Raw genomic sequence first — 6,996 nt, 5'->3', positions numbered from 1 at the left:
CCCACCCGACCAAGAACACCCGAAAATATGTTTGTGAATGACGAACACAATCGTTGAAGTGGTTCATGAGAATGTTGTAACCGAGCATTTCTTGTGTCGTGTTTGATAAGAGAGTTGTGTTGCATTCACGGCCCGAGGGGGACGGGTTGGACCACATGAGGACCATTCCCTACTACTACTACTACCCCGACTACAATCTGACCCTTTTGACCCACTTTAGCGTCACTTTCTCACGCCATGTGGAGCCCTGGCGCCGAGTCGCAGTCAACACACACCCCAAAATGGAAAGCCAGTGTGCACGGAGCGTTGCCGCGTTCTTCAGGGGCTCACGGGATGTAACGTCCGGTGTCACAATCGTCCCGTCAATGTCACGTGATGTGTCGAAAAACACGAGAACCTGCGAGAACAGAGAAGATGAAAATAAACGTCCGTTTCGTGGAGGGATTGTTCATTAAAGGAGCAAATACAAAGGAGAAAATACACGACATTCAGAGCATCTACACAATATAGGTGCAAACAAGTGTGTGTGTGTGTGTGTGTGCGTGTGTGTGCGTGCTTTTTGTGCAGGTCTGACCACTGCACACTGACACAGAGCATCTGCTGGGCAAATGTTAACACGCAGGCTGGAGTCGCTGGTCTGCGGTCCACCCTTTTTTAAGTCCGACGCACGACCTTTGAGCCCGCTGCTGCAGTCCCCCCCCCCCCCCCCCCCCCCACCCTCCTCCCACCTCATCCAAACCAGCCCACATCTGTCCTCCTGTCCCTGCCAGTGTGCTGTAGCCGCAGGGGGGGGGGTCCGACAGCAGCATGCTTCAACCGGGGAGAATGACAAAAGGTGACTGAGATGGTCATGCTCTGTTTATCGATGGAGTGAAGTGAACATGGGAGAAGAGATGGGGGGGGGGCGGGGTTGTTGGAGGGAACAGTGGAACCAACACTGGCGTGTCAGGTTCAGGTCTGTTTAGGGTTTATGAGCTCTTTGTATAAACAGCCGAATGTTTGACTGCTCTCTGAGATCATCCTTTTTTCCAACAGTTTGGTCACCACAAAGCAAACCGAAACCTTCACATCAGAGGTAAAGTAAATCCTACACGTACACAGGCTCAGCACGGCTGCTGTGACCTCGCCAAGAAAAAAGAAAAAAACACAACCCTAACCCACCCAACACAAGAAAGCCATGTGTCTCCAGGCCTTAACAAGCCACAAAACTATTGTGACACATATTTCTCAAACAAAGGTCGAGTTCTGGCTCTTATCTTTGAAACGTTTTGACATGCAAGGTCTGGCAAAGGAGATCTTATCTTGTGCATTTGGCTCTGTGTTCGGCTACGGCCACAAGTTTCAGCTTCACCCCGCCTGTCATCACCGGGAGAAAGTTCTATTAAGACGGACTGAACAAATCCAAACTTGTGTATTTTTTACAAAAAATGCTTTTCGGACGTAATTGTTTTGTTTGAATTGTTTTCCATGGATGAGGACCAGAAGAAAAAGACCTGACCTCCCAGCGGACAGCCGGTTCCACCAGCCCCGACACCACGAAGGCACTCCATCACTTGGTAATCTTGAGAATGCCTGTTCAAATATAGCCTTAGAGGGTAGAAGGACAAACTTTTTTTTTTGGGGGGGGGGGGGGGGGGGGAAAGCTCAAAGAAAACAAACAAACAAGCTCTGTTGAATGACAGGAAGTCAGGGTTGGGTTACTTATCGGCCTCATGAATATAAGAGACATCAAAGAGTCATTGGGAAATCAGGTCGGTTGCAAAGCACACGAGTGTGTTAAGATCATGTGATTCGTGGGACTCCGTGATGTAACGTTTCCAACGGCCACTCTCCACTCCCACTGCGCGCAGGTAGAAAAGGGGGTTGCTGGTGATCGCAGGTTAACCGTGGATTTAAACAGTGGACTGGTTGTGCGCTGTATCTATGGCACTTGTGTGTACACACACACACACACACACGAGGGTGAGCCGTGGGTGTGAAAGGCCCATGTGTCTGGGCGTCACTTAATAGGACCACTTACTAGCCCAATACACACTCAGCTTCTTGTGCACATTTTTAAAAAATGCAACACGGGAGGGAATCCCTGCGACAGAGGATCCGTTGTGTCAGTCAGGTGGAAGGGGGCGACTCTTTCAGGGTTTGACGCTCCCTACATCACGTCGTTGCTCTTACCCCCGGGAACATGTGCTCGGCGTGCTTTGCGCGTCGGCAACTTTTCAAATGCCCAACTTTGCTCTGCGGCTGCTTTTGTGAAGTGGTTAATGGTCAAAAATGGTAAATGTTAGGAAAGGGAGGGTTTTGGCTACAAAGAGAGAGAGAGAGAGAGTGATACGGGAGGGGTGCTTGGAGGGTGGAGTGAGGGGCTAAAACAGGACATGGCAGAGTCACACACATCTTTCCACTCCTGTGTTTTTATTTGAGCTCATTGCGTCTCTCAGGAAGTGCCCCCCCCCCCACACTGGGTCCATGGAAACGTGTTGTTCTTCTGTGGTGAAACAGAACAACCTGATAAATAACTCTGCTCCATTCTTTTGTACGACATGGATTTAGCGGCGTTTGATTATCACAACAATTGATCAAATAATGATTTGCAATAGCAGAGAAAAAGCCCCCCCCCCCCCCCTTTTTTTTAACGTCAAAGTGAAACTTCTCTTTCTCTGGATCTACGCAGCACTGGATTGTTCTTTTGATACCTCACACTTACGACATTGTTTTAGCAGCGAAACAACTTGTACTCATGATTCAGATCCTGTTCTCCAAAAAAAAAAAAAAAAAAAAACCTGCGGCCCGGTCAGGCATCTGATACTCGCTGTGGCCAGTTCACACGCACAGCAGCACAATACACGGAAGCCCAAGTCCCCTGACTCCGCATGATATCACCTTTTTGAATGTTAACCATCATTGTGGCCTGAATTATTAGGGAGCATAAAAGCACGTCTACTCGCTTCCTCTTGTGAGGTCAGGATTGCCCGAAAGAACGGACACAATCGCCTCTCCGTTACAAGACAAGGGTGAACCTCAGAGGTCTCTCTCATGTTGTTCCAATCAGGGCGCTTATCGCCCCGCGCACGTGAGGCCGAATCAAATAGTTGCGCCGGGGCTTCACCTTTTTTTTTTTTTTTTTACAAGGGGTGAAGCAGGCCGTCTTTTGCTGTGTTGGTTTAGCGGGGAATCCGAATGGAAGGCCCCTAATCCTAGTTAATCTGTCACAGCGCTGGGAGAACTGGGCACTGCAAAGCCACGCTATCTGGTCATCAGCTTTGTACTGGTCTGCTGCCGCTGAGACGCAAACATCCGGTTTAAATCTCAGATAGAGAGAGCGAGGAGTAGTGGCGTAAATGGACACTGGATGGGCAAAGAGGTGGTTTGGAGCGTCGGTGCAAGGAAAGGCTGGAGGGGTTTACACGATGGGTTGGCTCTTACTCGCCGTTACAACTGAATTTCTTTCAAAGCCGCAAACACGCAGACGCAGAGGTGTGAGGCGTCTGGCATTAGGAGCAAACAGCCGGCAGACAGCAGGCTGGGATTCAACCACCAATTATGTATCCGCTGTACTGCTCGTGATATCTGAGGCTCGAGAACACATAGAGAATAAACTCAGTGGCCTCACTCAGCTGCACCGTTTTGACACCTGATATTAATGTGCTTTTAGTTGAAATTGAAAGAGATGCAGGAGAATTGTTTTCAACTCCTGAGTCGAGCCATGCACAGGACAGCATTGCCCCCTTGTGGTGTGGTAGTTACAGAGCTGGAACACATAATCAAGTTATACTGCAAAAAAACAGGTGCAGAGTGCATGTTTTATTCTAATTCTGTAGATATTTGTGTCCGGTTAGACATCAAGACATCATAAATGTAATTGTGATATCAATTCAAAGTAGTAATTGTAAGTAATTGTTAAATGTTCTACGCTGTTCATCAGTACTTTTCTAAAACATTCGGTTTTACATTTCAGACAAAGCCAGACCTTCCGAGGGATGTTAAAAAACTCATCATTAAGACTAATAAAGGCATAGTACAAATCCCTGGTGCACATCATATTTATTAAGGACAAAAACAAAATGAGCAACTTTTGATAAAAAAGATAAGTACCATTAAATCAACACCGATCTCCACTGCTTCCCAAAATAAAATATCCTTGAAAACTACAAACTAAGTGGAATGGTTTTTCCTGCAGAATGTTGTTATTCCAACAGCATTTTTAGGAATATATGCGGTTCACATTACTTTGGAACCTGTACATTTCGATTCCTATAGTATTTTTTTTATAATTTAGTACATTTAAATCTTAAATTATGAACACAACAACTGTGCTCAAAGAAAGAAAAGTCTCTATGTTGTTCTAACATAGGGGGGGTTGCCTTAGTCTGCTAATGTGATGGGCTCTGTGACAAAAAGAAAGAGAAAGTACGAAAGCTGCAAACTGTCATTCCCAGGAAGTTACTTGACAAATGAGAAACGGACTCTTCCTCCCATTCATTTCCAATTAGCCGGAATTTCAATTATGCAATTCTCCTTTCTGGTAAAAAACAAAAAAAGAAGCCATTGAAAAGTTCCACAAAGTGTCACATGGTGACATGTACAGAGTCCCGTGGGTGGCAGCGCACTCCTTCGTGACACACGGATGACATTTTGTGGCAGGCTCATGTGACCGCTGTGTGTTTGCCGTGGGACAGATGAAATAGAATATTCTGGAAACCAGACGCCACAGTCCTCAATTCTCCATCCTCTTTTCAAAAAGGCATCTCGCCTAAAAAAAGGAGGAAGTAAACAAAAACAAAACCGGTGGAACCTTTGCACACAGAAGAGAACATTTGAAGAGTGTGAATGTTTCCGGGGACCCGGTTGTGTTTCTCTTTTATCGCTCTGCATTCCTGCGACTTTCTGCCCCCGAAGCACGGAACGTCTGTGAGGGCCTGGAATGTAACTATCACTCCGTCTGAGACATTTAGCCCCCCCCCCTCCCACCCCCCACCAATGCATGATAGAATGGAGACAACCATGATAGAATGTGTTATGGCTTCTCACACACAGTAGCGGCCAAACAGCTGATACAACAGAACGTACAGTACACTTCACGTGTGGAGGTGAAAACTACCACCGACCACATGTGCTCTCTGATCGCTGTGAGTGCAGATAGCGTGCTGTCTGTCACGGATGTTATGGGTCATCGTTCAATACCCAGTTCCTCATGAAGCAGCGAAAATGTTTTTTTTCCCCGTGTCATCGCCACATCCAGAACATTTGCACAGTGCAGGCACACAAAATCAAGATTTTTTCTCTGGAAAGTATCTTGGCGTACTTTGCCCGAGAAAGTAAGACTTTATATTCCCATCAGATCATCAATATTTGTGTCCCCTGGGAAGCCTTCACTGCTTAGCACGGAGGGCACGTCTTCTCCTCACTGATCTATCGATTCGCATCCCGCAGAAGGATCGGTTGTGTGAAGAACTCCTCATCCGACCGCTTACTGCACTAAAGGCCTGACCAGCAGACAAAAACACACAATCCCTCCCCACACAAACACTGTATTTGCTTAAGACTGCTGGCGGGGTCTTCATTTTACATCTCAAAGTATATGCCAAGAATTCCTTAGTAACCTTCTTTTCAAAGACATTGATGACACCTTAAGTTACTTAATAACATTCACAATCCTAAGCTTATTTTTTAAATAGTACTTTCAGAAAACACTCCAGAGTGAAGCATCACTTATAACATCATTTACTCTTTTCTCATTTCAGCGGGTATTTATTGTGAAATGCTTGAAGTCTTCTGTAAGAAGATATTACATTCCATCACACGTCATTTAGCTGACGCTTTTTGTAGAGTGAATTTACAACTTGTTATAGATTTTTTTTTAAAGTAGGCCTACAATTTAAGTGCCACAATTTGTTAGTGTTTTTAGTCGAGTTACAAAGCGTGCTTTCAGTTGTTAATATCTTCAAAAAGTATTATCTCCAAGGTTTGGATGAACGGATGTCAAAGGCCGACATAGACAAGAAGTCACGAAGGCAAATCTTCAAACCACTGAACAAACAAGTGGACCTTGAATCTTATTTTCAAAATAAAGACTTTTTTTTTTCTTAAAATGTCAAGATTCCATTTTTCCAAGTTCTGCGTCTCTTGTAAACGGAAGAGCCGTCTTCTTCGGTTGTACTTTCCATTTTCCTAATGGCGAGGTAAATATAGTCAAAGCCCAACAACAAACACCCCATGGCGCTAATTTCTTATTCACACAGAACACCCAACCAGAGTGAAGTGTCCTTACCCCACTAGGACCCTTTCTCACCCAGGGAGGAGCGGCCCGTCGAATGGGCGCCTCCAGCACAGACACATGTTCCCAGATGCAGGTCGATTAAAGAAGCAGATTTGTGGAGAATGTTTGTATCTCAACTCACTACAACTGAGTTTCTGTTACCCCCCCCCCAAGAAACTGGCTTCCCACCTTCACAATTGTGCACTTCTGTTGTTCTCAACGGTACATCCCGTGTATCCTTGTCTGTGTGGATATTGTCGTTGAGCCAAAAACAACTAAACCAGCTACAATTCTTCAAAACAGCTGTTCAACCACAAGCGAAGGACGAAAGCAGCTCACCTCTGTGTATCGACGTACTCGACGGCCCCCCCCCTCAAAAAAAACACTTTCTCAAGAGATGCAACCCTTCTTGGGACATGCGCTCGTACAAATGGCCCACAGGGGGGCTAAAAGTAGGCCAAACCAACGCAGCAAACGGCAGCAAAATGTGCTCTGCTGGGCTTTCCCTGAGCGGTTTGGTCGTTTTGTTGAACACACAAACCCAGTTCTTTTCTCTGCAATGAAGCCACCTTTCTCGACACACAGCGACTGGGTCGCAATGCACGGTTACAATTGGTTTTGCTCGGACGAGGTCCATTGTAGAAGTGCTTTTGAATGACTCGAGTGCGTCAAACAAGAGAACAAACAGACACAACAATAAGCCAACATCCTCGTTGTGACGAAGGATAACGATTCAATGT

This window comes from Pungitius pungitius, chromosome 7 (genome assembly GCF_949316345.1).
Source record: "Pungitius pungitius chromosome 7, fPunPun2.1, whole genome shotgun sequence".
Classification (NCBI taxonomy): Eukaryota; Metazoa; Chordata; class Actinopteri; order Perciformes; family Gasterosteidae; genus Pungitius; species Pungitius pungitius.
This window is presented reverse-complemented; position numbering follows the sequence as displayed.